The 21,780-nt window shown below is 41.3% G+C and overlaps 1 long non-coding RNA gene across 3 annotated transcripts in view; it reads left to right on the top strand.

Annotated features, from left to right (window-relative positions):
* Positions 1-21,780, top strand: part of LOC122174384 (uncharacterized) — a 92,225-nt gene that overhangs the window by 15,182 nt on the left and 55,263 nt on the right. The window contains exon 3 of one of the 3 annotated variants that reach the window (XR_010600554.1): positions 11,143-21,491. The exons of the other annotated variants lie outside the window; for them this stretch is intronic. This is a non-coding gene — a long non-coding RNA (uncharacterized LOC122174384). Of the gene's footprint in view, positions 1-11,142; positions 21,492-21,780 lie in introns of those variants that run through there. 3 annotated transcript variants of the gene reach the window in all.

The following is a 21,780-nucleotide window of genomic DNA, read 5'->3' as shown; positions in this document are numbered from 1 at the left end:
ACTAAAAAATGTGAAAACAAAACAAAAAAAAGTAATTCTCCCACAGGAACCAAAAGGCATTTCATACATGTCCAGTGAGACATTAAAAATAATTATGTGGAAAAGTAATAGCTCCCTTGGTTGTTTTAATGTATTTTTGTCTACAACCAAGAAAACTGCTGTCTTGGCTTTGCTTGAAAAGTCTCTCAAACAAAAGCCCTTCAAATGACCCTCGGATTATTAAACAGCAGTAACAATGAACATGTATCTCAGTTTAAAAAGTATGTCAAACCAAAAAGACTGACAGTTTGGATCTTGGAAATAGCCTTCAATGAAATGTACAGGGTTATTTTTCCTCAATTTTCAGAGTCCCGTCTCTGAAAACAAAAATGCATAAGAAAAATCTATATCGTTCTCTTATCGGAAGGGAAATCAGGTAGAGTTACATTTTTATTTTCTCTCTCCCACTATATCTTTGTTTCTGGTATTAACATATTTATTAGATATGGGTCCAATTCCAAAGATTGGATTTGGTTCCTAATTTAAACTTCTCCAATGTTCACAGAGGACAGTTCGGATCATGAAGGTTGTTTTTGGCTTCATTTCCCATATGATTTCCTCAGAAACTAGCTAGAGATCATTAATATTATGGAAGAGATTAAAAAAAAATAGACAAATAAAACCAAAATCAACCAAACACAAACTGCCAATAGTGCCAAAACATGAAGCCAAAACTCCAGATACACAGGTGTTGAGATGTTCAGTAACATCCACTCATGTAAATGCCATAGCAGGAGAAGCAAACACTGGAGCGGGGGGGTGGGGGAGGAGGGCAAATAGTTATGCCCAGTAGACTACTTTTGTTTAAAGTAATTTATCATTGAAATTATCTTTATAATCAGATACTAACTTCAAAAACGGATTACAAAATAGATCTGATGTGTTTTCATTTTATGAGATGTCACAGACAAAATGTGCACTGCCATTGGCTGCTGGAGTCATTGGTGTTAAAAAGAACAAATGTGTTTGTGATCTGTGGGCAAAGTTTCCTAATAACTGTCTGTGGACACATCCTCTGCTGCCAGTCAAGCATGATTCTCTAACAAAGGCTGTGGGTGCCAGCCAATGTAGCCTTGACTACAGTAGGAATAATGGAAACTATAGTTCCACATCACTGGTAGCAATGGTGGAGGCTGCAGTGTAGACAGAACACGGGTGTTTTTAAACTACCTCTGAACAGGGTTAGATGATACAGTAGTAAAATTATGTTCTCGTTATTATGACTGCCACCACAGGCAGCCTGGGTTGAGCTGAGTCAGTGAAGAAAAATTCTTAAAATTTTTCCCAGTGTAGAGGTATTCTGTATGTGCCCACAAAGCTCTCAGACATATGAGCTGCTTGGAAATTATTTATCCAAGCCATTTTCCATGGTCACTTAGCCCAGTCTCTCCTTTGTAACATTTCTGAGAATTAAACTAAAATGATGTCAGGTATTTGTAACAGTGAAAATACAAGTATCAGGGGGTAGCCGTGTTAGTCTGTATCTACAAAAACAACAAGAAGTCTGGTGGCACCTTAAAGACTAACAGATTTATTTGGGCATAAGCTTTCGTGAGTAAAAACCTCACTTCTTCGGATGCATAGAGTGAAAGTTACAGATGCAGGCATTATATACAGACACATGGAGAGCAGGGAGTTACTTCACAAGTGGAGAACCAGTGTTGACAGGGCCAATTCAATCAGGGTGGATGTAGTCCACTCCCAATAATAGATGAGGAGGTGTCAATTCCAGGAGAGGAAAAGCTGCTTCTGTAGTGAGCCAGCCACTCCCAGTCCCTATTCAAGCCCAGATTAATGGTGTTGAATTTGCAAATGAATTTTAGTTCTGCTGTTTCTCTTTGAAGTCTGTTTCTGAAGTTTTTTTGTTCAATGATAGTGACTTTTAAATCTGTAATAGAATGACCAGGGAGATTGAAGTGTTCACCTACTGGCTTATGTATGTTACCATTCCTGATGTCTGATTTGTGTCCATTTATTCTTTTGCGGAGGGACTGTCCCATTTGGCCAATGTACATGGCAGAGGGGCATTGCTGGCACACGATGGCATATATGACATTAGAGGATGTGCAGGTGAATGAGCCCCTGATGGTGTGGCTGATGTGGTTGGGTCCTCTGATGCTGTTGCCAGAGTAGATATGGGGACAGAGTAGGCAACGAGGTTTGCTACAGGGATAGGTTCCTGGGTTGGTGTTTCTGTGGTGTGGTGTGTAGTTGCTGGTGAGTATTTGCTTCAGGTTGGGGGGTTGTCTGTAAGCAAGGACCGGCCTGCCTCCCAAGGTCTGTGAGAGTGAGGGATCATTTTCCAGGATAGGTTGTAGATCGTGGATAATGCGCTGGAGAGGTTTTAGCTGGGGGCTGTATGTGATGGCCAGTGGTGTTCTGTTATTGTCCTTGTTGGGCCTGTCCTGCAGTAAGTGATTTCTGGGTACCCGTCTTGCTCTGTCAATCTGTTTCCTCACTTCCCCAGGTGGGTATTGTAGTTTTACGAATGCATGATAAAGATCTTGTAGGTGTTTGTCTCTGTCTGAGGGGTTGGAGCAAATTCGGTTGTATCTTAGGGCTTGGCACGGGTACCCAAGAAAAAAAAACAGACTTCAAAGAGAAACAGCAGAACTAAAATTCATTTGCAAATTCAACACCATTAATCTGGGCTTGAATAGGGACTGGGAGTGGCTGGCTCACTACAGAAGCAGCTTTTCCTCTCCTGGAATTGACACCTCCTCATCTATTATTGGGAGTGGACTACATCCACCCTGATTGAATTGGCCCTGTCAACACTGGTTCTCCACTTGTGAAGTAACTCCCTGCTCTCCATGTGTCTGTATATAATGCCTGCATCTGTAACTTTCACTCTATGCATCCGAAGAAGTGAGGTTTTTACTCACGAAAGCTTATGCCCAAATAAATCTGTTAGTCTTTAAGGTGCCACCAGACTTCTTGTTGTTTTAGTGAAAATACAGTGACAAATTTGTAACTTTACTAACAGGCCCCTTCAGTTTTGAAGCCAAAATATCACTTTGCCATGTATAAACAAAAGCAGGGCCTTTGAATGGCATTGAGTTACCATCTTTGCAGGCCAAACCTTTCCATTTGCCCTCAGAACTAACTGTTGCAGTGTGGGTAGCAGCAATATAAGCTGCCTTGCCACTGTGCCCAACCCCTGGCTTGGAGGCATTGGCTCTAGGGGCCAAAGAGGGTTTCATTCTCTATAACTATGCCAACAAGGCTGATCATTAATGTCAAGTTTAGGGATTTATGTGACCTGGGATTACACTACCAACTCAGTTTACAATGACTGCATAATAGTAATCAGATGATATTACTACCAGGGTTGGATTTGAATCAGCAATATAGTAATAGTGAAAGACACTATATCCCCATCCCACCAATGTAATCCCTTCCCTGACTCTGCCATATTTCAAGACATTCAAAATTCCCTCAGAATTAATGAACATCTATTTCTGGACTTTTTAAAACTAGAAAATATAACTATAAGTCCTGATCTTGCAAAGCATATAGTTTACTGTATAAACTCATTTTGTTCTATATAAATCATAGAATATCAGGGTTGGAAGGGACCTCATGAGGTCATCTAGTCCAACCCCCTGCTCAAAGCAGGACCAATTCCCAGACAGATTTTTGCCCCAGATCCCTATAATGACCCCCTCAAGGATTGAACTCACAACTCTGGGTTTAGCAGGCCAATGCTCAAACCACTGAGCTATCCCTCTCCCCCATACAAAAAGCAGGCAATAATATAGATAACATTCTGTAAACATTATTATTGATTATTATTCTTAGTAATGTTGATTTGTTGTCAGGTTTTTTTAAAAAAAGAAAAAAAATGTGAAATTTGCTTGTAGAAAATTTTAGTCTTGTTGTTTCTAAAAAACATTTAAAATCTGGCACCAGAGACCATGGAACTATGGAGTTCTATACAAAACCTTTTTAAGGAGTTACTGTTAACTTCATGCTAGCTGCACTGATTTCGCAAACTGCATCACTCTTCTTGCTATAAACCTTGGCAGGTAAGGCTGGTGTTCATCAACCGCAGTAGTTATTTTTTACTCCAGTGTTTTCAGTAGTATAATAGTAATGAGCACACTGGTCACAAAAGGCCTTGTGTTGTGTCTGCAAATACCGACATCATAAAATCAGCTTTAGAAGCTGCAGTACATTTAAATCGTTTTGTTGTAACGGTACAATGGGTCAGAAAAGGAATAAGAACTTCACTGTGAAGCAAAAATTGGACATCATCAATTAAACATGTACAGATTTAAGGATCTAGCCTTCTCTTGTTATGTATGCAATGCCTATTAATTCCAGTGGGTGTTATGTATGCACACAGAGAGGGCAATTAGAGACTTCTTATTAAATATTTGTATTGTAAAATCACCCAGAAGCCCCAGTCAGGATCAGAGTCCCATTGTATTAGACATTCTACAAACAAGTTCATTGACCAAATGGGAACAATACATTTTATATATTAAATGTTGTTCCTTTGTGCTTTCACTGGTTCTATTTTAGACATTATCTCCCATTAACAAAAAAACAAGCAAGCAAGCAAACAAAAAGAAATGATATTTCTTGAACATAAGGGCAATATTTTGGCAATTTCTTTATAAGTTTTGATTTTGTAATTACTTAAAGCTGCTTAAAATTTGAATATCTAGCACTATGCTAAGGTAAGAAGACATATGTCTTGACTACTACCAAGACCTTCTAAAAATACCTTTTATCAAGTTGCCTGGGACAACTGTCATGAAATTGCCATAGTGAAATGAAGTGCCAACAATGTTTTGACGCAAGATAACAAATTTTGGGAAGCCCTACCTTGGAAAGATGTAAAGCAGTTCCATGGGAGGCTGTTGTTAACATGATTGGCTGACCAAGTGAAGGATGTTCATTTATGGTAAGACATATGGCCACACCTAATTAGGTTATAGTAAATGTCTATACATCAGGAGAGCAGCATGAAGAGTGGAGTGTTTCTGACTTCAGATATAATAGCTAGAGACTTTCTTACGAAAGAAGCCACAAATCAGGACAATTTTGTTCTACTACTTTCCTTAAAAAAAAAAAAAAACAAAAAAAAAACACACTTCTTTTCAAATCTTTAATAGTTTATTGATGAAAAGCTTTCTCAGAGAAAGGAGTATGCAGGATTAACACTAGAATCCTGCATTGCTGTGATATTTTGATCTTCTGGGGTTTTTTTTGTTTTTTGTTTTTTTTGTCTCCACCTACATTAAACTGCCTTAGCAGGACCACTGCAGTTCTCCTGCAGAAAGAAACTAAATATGGGATGTCTGGAATATGGAAAGTAACTCAGCTCAAGGGGGAGGAAGCCCCATAGGACCAGCGCAAAGGGGGTTTGGTGGGATTAGCTACAATATGCTTTGCTTGTTAAATCTGCACAAGAAATAAATCCTATTATTTTTTTTAAAGTATGCACAGGTCCTTCAAACTGTTGCAAAAGCACTAAGATCTTTGGGTGTATAAGCAGGGGAATACGGAGTAGACGTAGGGAGGTGGTATTACTTTTCTATACAGAGTTAGTGAGGGCATTACTGAAATACTATGTCCAGTACTGGAATCCACACTTCAGAAAGAATATTGGCAAAATGAAAAAAGTTAAAAAGAATGCTACAAGAATTATTCAAAGTCTGGAAAACCTGCATAACAGCAAAAGATTAAAGAAACTCAATCTATTTAGTTTATCCAAGAAAAGGTTCAGAGATGACTAGATCATGATCTATATGTGAAGATTTCTGATTGTAGAGGGTTTTTTAATTTAGTAGACAAAGCATTCATTACAAGATTCAATGATTAGAAGCTGAAAGTGGACAAATTCAGTCCAGGAATAAAATATACATTTTTAACAGTGAGGGTAGTTAGCAATTAGAACGACTTACTTAGAGATGTGATGAATTCTCCATCACTTGCAGTCTTTAACATCAAGATTGGATGTCTTTCTAATGTCAGCAGGGTCTGAATGAGCTCTCCCACTCCCCAGCTAGCTGTCAGGGGAGAGCTTATTCAGACCCTGCTTACATCCTCCCCACAGCCAAGAATATGTTGTCCCGGCAAATCACACTCCATATTATACCAACTACATGAGTTCTCCTCAAACGGTCTGAGGAAACCCACTATATGGATTCACTAAAATTACAGAAGTTATGGGCTTGATCATGCAGGAGTCACTTGGTGAAATTTTATGACCTGTGTTATGTAGGAGAGCATGTTAGATGATCAGCATGGTACCTTTTGGCCTTAAAAATCATCAGTCATGTACAAAACTCCCATATTAGCATGAGTTTCCCCCATTTTGACCTACTATAATATGTGTAAATTCTTAAGTGAGATGGTGGGGGTGGGGAGGCACATGGAAGATCAGGCTGTTTCCACTGCCATCAGCATGTGTGTCTAGGAAGGTGGGCAGAGTCATCAGGGATGCTCAGAGTTTGGATACACTTAAACTTTTCAGTCCTTACTAGAGATGATCTAAGAAGTCTGGATTTAGAGTTGGTTTTGCAAATCCTTGTTTGTTGGTGTCTCAGATCTCACTTCCAAACTCCTGAAGCTTGTACAAGGAAAAGATTTGGATAAAATTTAAGCTTTGACCCATCCTCAGAAACTATCTAAACTGAATCTCTGAAATTGCAAGAAAAAAGTATGTGTTCCCCACACTAATCCAGGAAGCGAACGCAATAAATATTACTCTGCAGTAAATTCTTACATCTCCAGAGGTGCACTTGCATCCTTCCAAAGGGTTTTATTTTCTGTTTCTTTTCATCTGCACCATTGTCCCCTATAAACCAATTCTTTATTCTGCCTGGGAATAGTAGAATGTGTGACTAAGGACAGAGTTTACTAAATGCTGAATTAGCTGGGATTGATTTAACCGTGTAGGCATTTACTTGTTCTTAGAAAATCTTGTGTGAACTTTGAAGAAGTTGTTTGATGCCATTTTTTCTGGGCAGGATGTAAAATGATTCTCTCTCACTTCCTATAAAGAGCCCTAATAAAAAGCTGTCCTGTGACACACACATGAAAAGGGCAGAATAAAGGCCCAGCTGACAGAAACCACTCCAGACTGACATATTTGTGAGCTATGTATCGTTTCCCTGCCCTGCCTAAAATTAATTAGATAATAAGGAAATAACTATTGGTTCTTGTACACAGTGTACTCTAGATTACCAATGGCCTGTCATACTTCATAGTACTAGGAGATTAAAAAATTCAGTACCATCACTCACATGGAATTCTTTCCATGTGGCAATACTTGTGAAGTTCACTCCATTTCACTGCAGCTGTGTACCACTGCAAGCTTTATTTCTGAGAGCTATACATGTTGAGTGTCATTTAAAAAGTACGGGTATCATTAAACAACCTCAGTTATGTTCCCAGAAGAGTAGGGAACCAATATAGCAACACTTTCCATGGAGGACAAAAGCAGTAGATAAGGACATTATTTGGTTTCAGTGTTTATGGTATCAACGTTTGCTGTTTTACTTAGAATTGTTAGTACCTAATCCTAATAACTCCTTTAGGAAATGGTAAAGAGCTTTCTAAAGCCTTTTTCTGTTCCATATATTTTTGTTTAAATTAAGCAGTTCAATTCCTCTAAACAATATCATTTACTCGCTAGATTGGCAGAGGTTGACTGAGGAGACAGCAAGCTCATCATTTTAGGGAAGGAGCACTTACAATTTCACTTCAGAGACTGGCCAACTAAAGGAATGGAATTGATGGACTCTGGGTCCAGTTTTCCTTGACTGAAAGAACTTCATATCACTACGGTGCCTTTGTGGGAGAGGAGAAGCTGCAGGGTTTGAGCATGCAGCCATATTAGTTGAGAGGCCGATTAAGTGCACGGCGCAGTGACATTGGTTGCAGTATTTGGGAGAGGCAGCAAAGTACAAGGGTGGGAGAGCAGCAGCTAGAGGAGCTGGGTGAGCAGCTGTCAGGAGTAGCTAGCTGACTGGTATACTTTTAGCAGAGACATCTACATGTGGTGGCCTTGGGAGAAGCTGCAGCTGTGTGCCAGCTATGTACAGTAGAGGAGTGATACAATGGCTAGCAGTAACAGTGACAAGTGAAGAGACGGGGGAGGAAAGAGAGTGAAAGTGGGGACCTAAAGAGAACTGGCTCTGTGACAAGAAAGAGTGGGAGTATCTCTGAGATACTCCCATTAGTGCTGCAGCAAGCAAAAAGGGTTAAAAATACAGGACTGGGGGTGTGTAGAAATAAACTAAATTTGAGGATCTATGGGTGCTTACTGGGTTGAGGCTCCCTGAATGAGAGAGTTTTGCTCTTCCTCAGCATGCTGGTTCTTCCCCTGGATAGATTAGCCCTTCAGAGCTAGCACCAGTGTTCTTCTAGGGTTTGCACAGCTGAGAAGACCACCACTGGCCCAGGCCCATATAGCATCTTTTCACTTCCTTTGACTTTCTACTCTATAGCCAAGGGCTCTAAAATTGTTAATCACGTTCCATGGCCAGTGAATAATTAGTGCTCATAACATGGTCTTGGAAAAATGCCTTTGATATCCCATGCTTTCAGAACAGAAATGGATCCAACTGTCACAGAATACAAAAACATCTGTGTAATCCAAACCATATTCTGTCTGGGAAACAAAGGTTATAACTATACAGATGTCCACTTCACTAACAATTATCTTCTAATTCATCAGGATCTAGTATTGCATTCAATTAAAAAGAAAGGAAGGAATGCAGTTAAAGAGTTAGTCCAGGTGAATTTGGAAGCTTACCTTGTTAGCTATACCATTAAAAAGGCCTGTATTTACTTTAACTGTGAGATCATTTAGGACATACAGAACTTGTGCTGTATTTTAATTCTGAAGATTCTACAACCAGAAAGTTTCCTTTCTTCCCTAGAGTGATGTAATCTAAGCACAGCATTTGTAGCCAGAAACTCACGGTATCTAATTCTGGCTCTTACACCGGGGCCCAGATCCTCAGAGGTATTTAGGTGCCTAATTCCCCTTGATTTCAGTTTAAGGAGCTGGGCTCAAGTCCCTGTGTAGGCTCAGACAAGTCACTTACCCTCTCTGCCTCAGTTTCCCCATCTGTAAAATGGAGACTTGTGAGATTTAAGTGCTTTGAAGATGTAAATTGCTGTATAAGCACTCAGTGTTATGAGGACCCAATGTAGTCCACAGCAAGCCAGACCTAATTTCTACACCCAGGCTCACTTGAAATTCTGTGGCAATTTTTTTTTTTTTTTTTTAGGATTTATGCTTTTTATTGAATTTGAAGATGAAGAGAAGCTCTCGTGGGTTTTTTAGTATTAAAAACTTAATTTTATTCTGTCTCCCAATTTTCATTGTGCTACAGAATGCATTGAACACACCAAAGTGCACTGGAGAAGTTGCCAGTGGTGGGAGGCCTTGGGTTTTATCAGCTGGACAGAGGACAGTTGAGGCTTTGGACTCCTGAGAAGGTGTGGGAGACAATTGGGGTTTGGAGCACTCATGGGATGAAACTTTTGGCAATGAGACAGGAATGCATTTCATCTTCCATTCCTCTTTGTGGACAGGGCAGAAATGACTGGATGGGGTTCAGGAATCCTAGTCTCAGCTATACCACTGATTAGTTATGTGACCTTGGGCAAGTCACTTCTCCTCTCTGGGCCTCAATTTTACCCCGCCCCCATCTGTAAAATGAGGATGAGAAGACTTGCTTAAGGTGATCAGATTTTAAAAGTCAAAATTTGGGATACTTTTAAGACATTTTTACAGCTGTGAAACAGTCAGACTAAAGAAAAACCATGTTGAAAAGTGTTGCTACTGCCAGCTTCTGACTCCACAGTGGCGCATACATGTTTCTCAGAACGGGGTGTTTTTTCCCCCAGTAACTTTGTGTCTAAATGTATTTATCACAAAACATTGAACAAGTGTCTTTAACTTTCACTTTGAGCAAAAGAACAGCTTTTATGTATCAGTTTTTCTCTACGCTCCAAACACAATGCTCCTTCCATCAGATTGTTCCTAAGCTTTTGGGGGTAGGACCATCTTTTTGTTCAGTGTTTGTATAGTGCAGGGGTCGGCAACCTTTGAGAAGTGGTGGGCCAAGTCTTCATTAATTTAAGGTTTGGCGTGCTCGTAAAAGGTTTTGCGTGCCAGAACAGCAGCGCGGGCAGCAGACGGAACCCCAGACTGGCAGAGGGCTGAGCCGCTCAGCCCGCTGCCGATCTGGGGTTCCGTCCGCCGGCCCCTGCCAGCCGGGGTCCCGGCCCTGCTCAGCCTGCTGCCGGCTGGTTTCCGTCCATCCAGACCAGCAACGGGCTGAGCGGGGCCGGTGGCCGGGACCCCGGCTGGCAAGGGGCCGGCGGCCAGGACCCAGACTGGCAGCAGGCTGAGCGGCTCATCCTGCTGTCGGTCTGGGGTCCCAGCCACTGGCCCTGCTCAGCCCACTGCCGGCCCGGGTTCTGTCCATCCAGGCTGTCAGCGGGCTGAGCAGGGCCGGCGGCCAGGACCCCGGCTGGCAGCAGCATGCCACCAAAAATCAGCCCGCGTGCCGCCTTTGGCATGCGTGCGCAGGTTGCAAACCCCTGGTATAGTGCCTAGCACAATGGGGTATTGGGCTGTGACTTGGGTTCCCAAGAGCTATTGCAATACAAATAATAAATAAATAAATAAATAAATAAAGCGAGCATATCTTGCTCACTATAGCAATAGATCTTGAATATTTTTTGTAGTCAATAAAAATGTTTTGATAGAAGGAATTAAATTACAGGATATATCATGTGTCTTGAAAGACATTTGTTAGATGAAATGTACTGTTTCACTTAGCTATTAATAAGATGTTTTTAAAATACTGAAGTGAATCACTGACTTTAAAACTGAAATTCAAAATGGAGTACATGAACTCTAACTTTGAACTCCATCTCTGAGAGGGGACTTATTTTGCTACACAGACTCTAGCTTAAACCAGTCAGAACCGGTTTTTCCCGCCAAAACCCTCAGTGTTCCATCACCTCAGAACTCTTCCCGCCAAAAAGGCTTTATAAGGTCTTGTTCAGCGCCTGCGCGGGGCTGTCCATTCCAGCGACAGTTCGTACACGGTCGGGTCTTCGCAGAGCTCCAGAGCTGAGATCGAAGAACAACATCTATCCCGTAGTGTGTTTGAGGAAGAGGAGTCCTGTCATCGTCATTCCTATATCCTGCATCTCCTGGTGTCCATCATCCCAGAGGGTCTCCTCGCCAGCGACGAGAACCATCAGTCGTCTGGACTCCCCAGTGTTCCTCCTCAAGGACTCTAAATCAGTCCAAGAGTTGTAGGTCCTGGGCATCACGCCTGTACGTGACATCTGCTGCATCAGTAGGAGAAAGGTTTCCGTGTTGGGGTATTGTTTATTGTTTTGTAGAATCCCACGGGAGGGTTTATGGGCCTGAGCTCCAAGCTCTCAGAGTCAGTCACTGATCCACTATTTTACTGATTTATGGTTTTGCTGTTTCACTGTGTTATTCTTGTATTTCTCCCCCCATTTTCCCTAGTTTTTCTGTACCTTTTATCCCTAATACACTTACTTTTATTTGCACCATATTATCTTGTCTTTTCTTTATTTTATTATATTTTATGGGTAGCTAAGACCACCGGTGACAGACACGGAAGGGAGCCGAGTCTGCAGCTTCTGAGAAAAGGGGCTTTCCCTGTTATATCTTCCCTCTACCATCTCTCTAGTATTTCCTTTGAAGCGTTACCTTCTTCCCCTTGAGGTAACATTTCTGGCGACCGCGGCAGGACTCTCTTGGGGATTAGTTACCCCATTAGAGTCTTGTTATGCTTTAGCTTGTTTATTTGTGACAGTGACTGTGACGGTCCAATTGACTCGGGGAGGGAATTCGTGTGGAATTGGAACTGTGCCTACTTCCCCCCCTACGGAAGCATGATCCGAGGGAAGGTATAGTGTCCGGGTGAGAGCCCCCCTTCCATTACTCCCTGGGTGAGGGACGGAATTTATTCCGCCCTGGGAAATCCTGTTATTGGCGATAAGGGTTGCAGGGACGCCTGGACCCCCGCCCAGAAGCAGGTAGCGTGGCTAGTAGGCCCCATACTAGCACCGCTAGTGTCCGGTTGCTAATAACCGAACACGGAGTGGTACCGGGCCCCAAAAGGGTTACCACTCTTTCTTTTGGCAAGGCAACAGTTAGTAGGGGAGCGGCTGTGGCCTTCTCCCGAAAATTTAGGTTGCCTTTGCCTAGGCCTTAGAGCCGCAGCTGGAAGCGGTCTCTTTTCTAAGGTCTCTCTATTTTCAAACGGTGTAATCTTTTTCCTTGGATTGGGTAAGCAATCTATAACCCAGCAGCAGAAGATGGATCAAGTTTTCAGCCTCCAAGGATGGACGTCCCAGACAAATAAAAACTCAGTGGACTTTAGTGTGGATTTATTTGGAAAGGGCAAAAATCCTTGGAAGAAGGAGTCATTGGCAGGGGTTGATTCCTTGGACAAGTTTTCCACCTTATGGGCTCGGTATTCCACCTGTAAACCTACCCCTAACAAGAAAGCACGAAAATGTGCTCTCATATACGGCTTGGCTATGGTCAGCCGAGAACTGAATTCACAAGTGTCACTGCTTAAACAACAGACAGAGCAAGCACTTGTTGAGAAGCAGCAGCTAAAACAACAAGGTGAAAGGCAGGCTGCCGAAGAGCAACTGGCAACTGCTAAAATAAATAGCCTGACCTTACAGGTTTCCCAGCTCGAACAACAGCTGAGGAATCTTAATACAAGGGTTACAGATGCAGAAACTGCTGCTGAAATAAAAGGCAGAGAACTTCAGGAATCGCAGGCAGTAGTGCGCCAGCTCCTGAAGGAAGCCCATAATGTTAATTTAGGGTCTGTCAATCATGTGGCCTGCAATCGCCGCATTGACAAGCTGCAGAAGCAGCTACAATTGGCCAAGGGTGTTATGAGTGCCATCGAAATGAATCCTTTGGCAGCTTTTAAGTCCGAATTTCAAGAGTCAAGTTCCGACTCGGAAACTGAGGACTCACCACCAGGTCCCTCAGTGGGTAAAAGATTGGAACCCTCAGCACCTCACAGTAGTGAGGAGGCCATGTTGGTAGACAGGGGATGCCCGTTGGCCCCTATTGTAACCACTGTAACCCAATATGATAACAACAGACCCCCAACTGTGAAACATGAAACTAGGGCTTTGACCCCGGAACAAACTAGAGCTTTGGGAAAGCAAATGGGAATTTGTAATAAGGAAACGGTATTGAACTGGCTGGCAAAATTATCAGCAACACCTAATGTCAGCCAGGAGGATATGGTAGCACTCTTAAGGGAATGCATGTCAGCTGAGGATTTTGCAGTATTACCATATGGCATCATGGTGGATACCAATACTGAACAACATACCATATATAAGTGTGTTTTTAAATTGTATTTTCCTTATGACAACCTACTGGGTAAAGCATATGCTGAAAAGCAAATGCCAGAGGAACGACCAGAAAGGTATATGATGCGAAAAAAATTGTTATTCTGGTTAGCTGGTTTGGGAGTCAATCGTGGAGGGGTTATTGATTATGACATACCTGAATTAAGAGAATTATATGTACAAGGTTTAACACCTAATATCCGGTTGGGAATGGGTCCTGTGGTTGCTCGTGTTACACCTATGGCTGAATTAGAAGGCAGGGCTAGAGAGGTTTACGAGTTACAACAGCTAGCCTACCCTGGTGGAGGAGCTAAGAGAAGGGTGGCAGCTTTCAATAACAAAACCTCTACCGATAAAAGCCAAGGCAAAACTCCAATACAGCAACAATATAAACCCCCAGAATTTACTAACAAAATGTTCAGTGGCTCTGCTGAGGAAATGAAAATCATGAAAAAGGTGCTATTAAAAAGACTCAGCAAATATGAATCATGGGACAGTCTAGTGAAGCAGAGGTTATCAGCAGAGGACATGTTCCTGAAATTAGCACAATATGAAACATCACAAGGCTCAGCAAGTAAGAACTCTAATGCTCCTATAGCATCCACCTCACTCCAATCTAATTGAGGTGGCCGGGCTTCCCAAGCCCCTGGGTTTGTGGCCCCCCTAGTTAACGACTACTGGGGTAGACCCACTGTAGAAATTCAATTAAAGGGAAGTTTCGGTAGCATTAAACAAAAGGCATTGGTAGACACCGGGGCATCTACCAGCCTACTTTGCACAAAAGCAAATTCAATCATCAGGAATATTCCAGTTAAGGATATTAAATCTCTTCAGTCATACAATGGAAAGGAAAGTACTATACCTTTCACTGATTTTATTACTTGTTCTGTAGGACATCTGTCAACCCAAGCTTCCTTTGGTTTACAACAATTAGACGGAAGTGGCATCTTGGGAATAGATCTATTAAGGAAATTACAGATAGTGGTGGACTTACCAAATAACATATTGTGTCAAGTGAAAGATGAAGAGGCGGGTCTTATAATTCCAGCAGCCCATAGGATATATGCGTTTAAGACGCCAGATAAACTGATTCTTCCTGAATGGGAAGAGGACATCAAACTGATTACCCAGAAACATCTCATGGTTTTCGCTCCAACTAAACTCAGTTGTGGAAAAGTAGAGGCTTCTGTGAAGGTAGAAGGACCAGACCCCAAACCACTAAGACAGTATAAGTATTCCATCGAGGCAAAGGAGGGAATTAAACCAACCATCGATGCACTTTTAGAGCAAGGAGTGCTAATTCAATGCCAAAGCATATGCAATTCGCCTATTTGGCCTGTTAGGAAGGCAGATAATAAATCATGGAGACTTACTGTTGATTATAGAGGGCTAAATCATGTTACCCCAAGACTAGCTCCTGTAGTGGCAAAATTCCCTGAGGTGATGGCTTTAATCACAGAAGGTGCCTGTTGGTTTTCTGTATTGGACATTTCAAATGCATTCTTTTCAATACCTCTCCACCCTTCTTCGTTTTACAAGTTTGCTTTTACTTTTGATGACCGACAGCTAACCTTCACCAGGGTCCCACAAGGCTATCATAACGCCCCAAGTCTGTGCCATCGGTTGGTGGCCGCCCTGTGGAAGAATCTGACTTATTCTAGCAACATCATAAGTTACGTAGATGACATCCTAATTGCCACACAGACCAGAGAAGATAATTGTGCTGCTTTAGATGAGGTTCTGGAAGCATTGAAAAAAGCTGGATTCTTAATCAATCCTAGCAAGGCTCAGTTGGTCCAGCAGCAAGTGACTTACTTGGGAGTTCAGCTTGGACCCACAGGCAGAAAACCGGATATTTCGAGAATAGAACTCATATCTAAGCTGCCTGCCCCGACAGATGTAAGCACTTTACGATCATTCCTTGGATTGGTTGGATTTTCAAGGGATTTTATTGAAAACTATAGCGAAAAGGCCAGACCTCTCTATAAACTTTTAAGGAAAAATCAAAAATGGACTTGGGGAACTGAAGAGCAGCAAGCAGTGATGGACCTGAAACAAGCCTTGATGACTGCACCGGCACTTGCATACCCTCAAATCAACCAGCCCTTCCATCTACAACTGGCAGCAACCAAGACGGCGATTAGTGCAATATTATTACAACAGAGTGGATCCTCCTTAAAACCAGTGGCATATGGATCTAAGGTCCTTTCAGAAGTAGAAAAACAGTATACAACGTGCGAAAAGGAAGTACTTGCATTAGTTTGGGCCATCTCCCATTGGGAGTATTTAATAGGAATGGCCCCTATTGTACTAAAAACCACCCATACACCAGTGCAATATGTCATATCAGGTAAAGCTAATGCAGGGCGAGTCAGCCACCCTAGACTTGCCAATTGGACACTTGCCCTCCTGAATAAAGAGGTACAAGTAGAGAAGATCAACACACCTATTTCTGCACCTTTTGCACTTTGCCCGCCAATAACTGAGGAAATATGTATAAATAATCATGATTGTCCTCTACCTAACATCAAAATTCCAGAAATTGTATCCCCCTTTAAACTTGAATCATGCTATGAAAATGCAAAAGCCAGTAACAGAGAATTATGGGTAGTCGATGGCAGTAGCCTTTTTAAAGATGGGAAGGCTGCTACCGGATATGCAGCACTTCATGTCGCTTCGGACAAGATCTATCAAGGAACCGTGTCATACCATTCTGCACAAGCGGCTGAAGTTGTGGCCATCATAGTGGCTTTAGAAAATGCTGAATCGACTGCCAATATCACCATCTGTACAGACTCTGATTGGGCTATGAGAGCCTTGTTAGACTGGATGATAGTATGGAAACAGCGGGATATGAAATCCGCAGATAATCATCCAGTGGCATATGCTGGCTATCTCATGCATGCATGGAACTTAGCAGAAGCTAGGAGGGGAGATACTTATCTATTCAAAGTAAGAGCACACAGAAGGAATCAGGCAGAGATATCCATATTAAACAGCAAAGTGGATAAGTTAGCAAAGCAAGCAGCGGTAATGGGACCTGAAACAAGATGGGACAAGGTAGAAGCTAATATAAGTGCAAATAAACCTGTGGACCATACAGATCATCAAGATATAGTACAATTGCAAGAACAAGATCCTGAAATTAAGAAGCTGCTAAAAGATGGAAAACACAAAACATACCTCATCACTCGACATACATCTGGACTAATCATGGCAACAAAAGACAATTATGAAAATACTGATAACGATACCTTGATTCCAATATTAGTGATTCCAAACATATTGCGAAGGGAGTTAATCCAACTGGCTCATCAACAAGGACACTTTGGACTCCAAAAGACTCTACAAAGGCTAGCTACGGTAGGATGGTGGCCTGAGATAATCCGAGATACTGAGCACTTTATTAACAACTGTTTAAGATGCGCCCACAATAATCCTGATATAAGGATAAAAAAGGGACCTCTACTTCATCAACCGGTAGATGGCCCATGGATTCGAGTGCAGATAGACTTTATTGGACCCTTACCTAGAACTAACCGAGGAAATGTATACTGCCTGGTGGTAATAGATCCTTTTACCAAGTGGATAGAAGGGTACCCAACTAGGAATTGCACTGCAGGTGCGACAGTAAAATTGCTGTTAGAAAATACGTTCAGTCGATTCGGACTACCTCGAATTATTGATTCCGATCAAGGCACGCACTTTACCGGAGAATTAACTAAACAATTGTGTATAGCCTTAGGAATACGCCAAAGATTTCATGTAGCTGGTCACCCACAAGCTTCTGGGTTAGTAGAAAGATCAAACCGCACTTTAAAAACTGCACTGAGGAAGGTAATTGATTCATCAGGAAAGAATTGGGACAGACATCTACCTCTCATCCTGATGGCAATCAGATCCACAGTGAGCGTCCATGGATTCACTCCGTATGAAGCACTTTTCGGAAGACCTATGGTAACGCCTGAGCAATGGTGGATGCCAGGAGGGGTACCACCGGACGAGTATAAACCTAGAATGGTGACGGACAATTACATAAAATCAGTGTTAAATACCATATCAGAAGTGCAAAGGGCAGTGGCGGTTAATTTAAAAGGAAATATTCATAAGATGGATCAAAGACTGAACAACAATTTAAAACATTTAGAGTGGAACATAGGGGATCAAGTTCTCTTTAAGTATTTTTCTGAAAAGAACCATCCATTAAGTCCAAGATGGGTTGGACCAGTAACTATCGTCAATAAAGCCAGTCCAACAACTTATCAACTAGAATTGAAGACCGGAAAACGTAAAGTACAAAAGTGGTTCCATAGCTCACAATTAAAATTATGGAAAGGAAACATCTGTACTAATCCATCTAGAACAGAAAGTAATAGAACAAGTGATGAAAAACCACCATAAGGATCAACTAATTGTCTTGTTTTCATCCACAGGATGCCGAACAAAGGAAATATGAAGACTACTGGAAAATTTCTGATGTACATAGTTATAACTTGGTTAAGTTTATGGACCTGTAGAAGTTTAATAATTAAGAGAAATGAATACTGGATATGTAAGACACACAGAAAAATATCTTTCATGTATGACCAAGGGAAGGAATTGGAAACACAAAAGGAAAATGAGGAATATGTCAATGAAAGAACCAACACTCAAACGGGAGGAATGGCACCACTTGAAGCTCCTACAAAGCCATTTCCAGAGGATATTTACAGACGCCGGAGGAAACGGGATTTACCACCAACTTTCAATGTAACTCTGAAAGGAAGTAAATTCTTTCCTATTAAGATGAACGAATATTTAGGATGTCAGGTTAACCCTCAAATAATATATCGATGGAGGAATAAAATCCCACCAAATACAAGAAGACGTCAAACACAAAGAAAACAACAAGAAAGCTCTACAAAAAGTAGTACAACAACGGTACCTCAAGCGACTACTAAAAAACCAGTTAATGTTTTCAGAATTGGATATCACGGAAGAGGGAAAAGAGAGGCAAACGATCATAAAAATTGGGAATGGGTAACCCTTAGAGCTTATAAGGTCATGGAACGTTGCTACCTGGATGTTTTTGAGTATGCTCAGAATCAGTCGGTTATATTACCTGACACTGTTACCACCCACAACCCAGTACAGCGTTTTGGACCTATACGTCCAGGATATGGTTGTACATGGAGTATGCCTGAAGTGATGTTTGACAACTGCCATAAAGACCTTTATCAATGTGTAGCATTTGACATCTTATCTCCTTCTTTAGTTAAACCCGGAAAATTGAACATATCCATAAAAATGTACCATCAACAAACCCATATAGATTTTGTAAATATTTCCATAAAACCTCCTAATCAGAATATTACTATATTAAAATTAACCTGTAATTCCTCTTTGTTGGGCTATAACATTTCATTGAAACAACATACTACCTCAAGATATTGTATATCGGACAACGATGTAAATAAATTCAGGGAATTGTGTGTAATTAATTATACTATAAATGTTATGGTCAATCATTCTGGACTATGGACTGTGAGAGGCCCGCTGGAGTTTGAATATACAAAGGAAATACACGTGGTAACGCCACCTCCCATTTATCATGTAGGACCTCTAACCATTAAAAAGGACGTAACCAGAACTTTAATGATAGATCCTCAATATTCAATCAAAAGGATTATCATGCCTCTACAATTATCTATAACATCAGTATATAATCAATGTGCCCTATATACAGAGCCACTTTTAGTAGGATGGAGAGCCTGGGTTCAAGGAGTGCTCCCTCCTGCTTCCAACTCATCTACTAGGCAGAAACGTGATTTAGTGGCAAAGGTGCTAGGGGGAATTGGAGCTGGATTAAGCGTATTAAATACAGTAGACCAACAAATACTAGCAAATCGAATTGGTCAGGTAGGTCATGATGCCGCCTCCCTTGCCGAACCATTGACTTCTGCATTTCACGCTCTAGGAACTACAACATTTGATATCACTAAAATTCTTCCGTATTGGCTTAAAATTCAAGAGCAAGACCACCTGCGAATACTGGGAGCATTGGATATTCTCCAATCTAATATCTCAGAAGCCCTAGCATGCGTAGAAGCTCAGCAATGGTTGATAACGGTAGCCAAGGCTATCATCAGAGATGGTTTTAACCAGCAGTTACCTTTGGAATTGAAGAAAATCATCTATGAGGACGCCAATGATTTTGAGAAAATACATCACCAATGGTGGCAATTATTGACGTTCACTTACTTCCAGCACAACGATACGATCATGGCCTTGATTCTTACTTTAAAATCAGCTAATCAAGAAACCATATATCCTCTTGTTGCTTTGGGGATATATGCTAACCAGTCCCTACTAGTCCCTATAGAAGAACATAAATGGGTACATGTTAACGCTAATAATTCATACGTCCCTATAAATCTGCAAGCATGCGTCTATCAACCCAACTTGGGATATACCTGCACTACCCAAGTGTGGGAGGAGGATTCCACGTGCCTAGACCCTGTAGAGGGAACTTGCTCTTATGAAGTGTTTCACCATTCCCTCAGTAAAGCCTCTGCCATAGTACAAGTGAATTCTGGTTGTTTTTGTATCCGAAGTTTATGTCCATATTTCTTAGTTAATAATTTGTATAAAGTTAATAATTCAGGAATAGGAAATTTATGTATATGTAAGGTCATACAGTTAATGGGTTGTGATATCAATGTATCTGTACATAATGTATATATCAAAGAAATGTTCAATGAATATAAATTGTACAATACGTTGACACCCATCCATGTTGGAGCAAATCTGAAGGTTATTCAAAAGTTGTTACACCATGAAAAATTAGCTCAGTATTTGAATAATTTGAAATTGGAAGGAAGTAAAACTATTCTCACTGTGCAACATTCTATCTCCAAGATTAGACAAATTACAAAAAAGATTAAGGATGAAACCACCTCTGTCCATTGGTGGGAATCTATCCTGTATACCGACATGGGAAGTATAAGATCAATGTGGTATATTCTTCTACATCCAGTTGTGGTTGTTTTAATTATTCAATTTATTCTGATTGTGTACATGGTTATGTTAACTGTGTTAATATGTAAATATAAGAAAGCAAGGAGAAAGTATAAACAAGTTCCTTTTGATATTTCTGGTTGGAATGCTCTGTAAATATTTATCATATGCATTGTTGTAATTCATGTTATTAATGTTTGATGTTGTATTAAATTGTTTGGAACCTTTTGTCCATAGTTAAGGAAAAAGGTCCCAAGGAGGGGATATGTTAGATGAAATGTACTGTTTCACTTAGCTATTAATAAGATGTTTTTAAAATACTGAAGTGAATCACTGACTTTAAAACTGAAATTCAAAATGGAGTACATGAACTCTAACTTTGAACTCCATCTCTGAGAGGGGACTTATTTTGCTACACAGACTCTAGCTTAAACCAGTCAGAACCGGTTTTTCCCGCCAAAACCCTCAGTGTTCCATCACCTCAGAACTCTTCCCGCCAAAAAGGCTTTATAAGGTCTTGTTCAGCGCCTGCGCGGGGCTGTCCATTCCAGCGACAGTTCGTACACGGTCGGGTCTTCACAGAGCTCCAGAGCTGAGATCGAAGAACAACATCTATCCCGTAGTGTGTTTGAGGAAGAGGAGTCCTGTCATCGTCATTCCTATATCCTGCATCTCCTGGTGTCCATCATCCCAGAGGGTCTCCTCGCCAGCGACGAGAACCATCAGTCGTCTGGACTCCCCAGTGTTCCTCCTCAAGGACTCTAAATCAGTCCAAGAGTTGTAGGTCCTGGGCATCACGCCTGTACGTGACATCTGCTGCATCAGTAGGAGAAAGGTTTCCGTGTTGGGGTATTGTTTATTGTTTTGTAGAATCCCACGGGAGGGTTTATGGGCCTGAGCTCCAAGCTCTCAGAGTCAGTCACTGATCCACTATTTTACTGATTTATGGTTTTGCTGTTTCACTGTGTTATTCTTGTATTTCTCCCCCCATTTTCCCTAGTTTTTCTGTACCTTTTATCCCTAATACACTTACTTTTATTTGCACCATATTATCTTGTCTTTTCTTTATTTTATTATATTTTATGGGTAGCTAAGACCACCGGTGACAGACACGGAAGGGAGCCGAGTCTGCAGCTTCTGAGAAAAGGGGCTTTCCCTGTTATATCTTCCCTCTACCATCTCTCTAGTATTTCCTTTGAAGCGTTACCTTCTTCCCCTTGAGGTAACACATTGCTGGGGACAATAGAAAACCATATGAAAAAAACAAGATTATCCCAATAAAACTGGGACATATGGCCACTTTACACCTTCCTTTGTAAAGTTCTTGAAAATCTATGA

The sequence above is a fragment of the Chrysemys picta genome, chromosome 4 (assembly GCF_011386835.1).
Source record: "Chrysemys picta bellii isolate R12L10 chromosome 4, ASM1138683v2, whole genome shotgun sequence".
Classification (NCBI taxonomy): domain Eukaryota; kingdom Metazoa; phylum Chordata; order Testudines; family Emydidae; genus Chrysemys; species Chrysemys picta.
The sequence above is the reverse complement of the archived record's forward strand: the minus strand, read 5'-3'. Positions and strand labels throughout refer to the sequence as shown.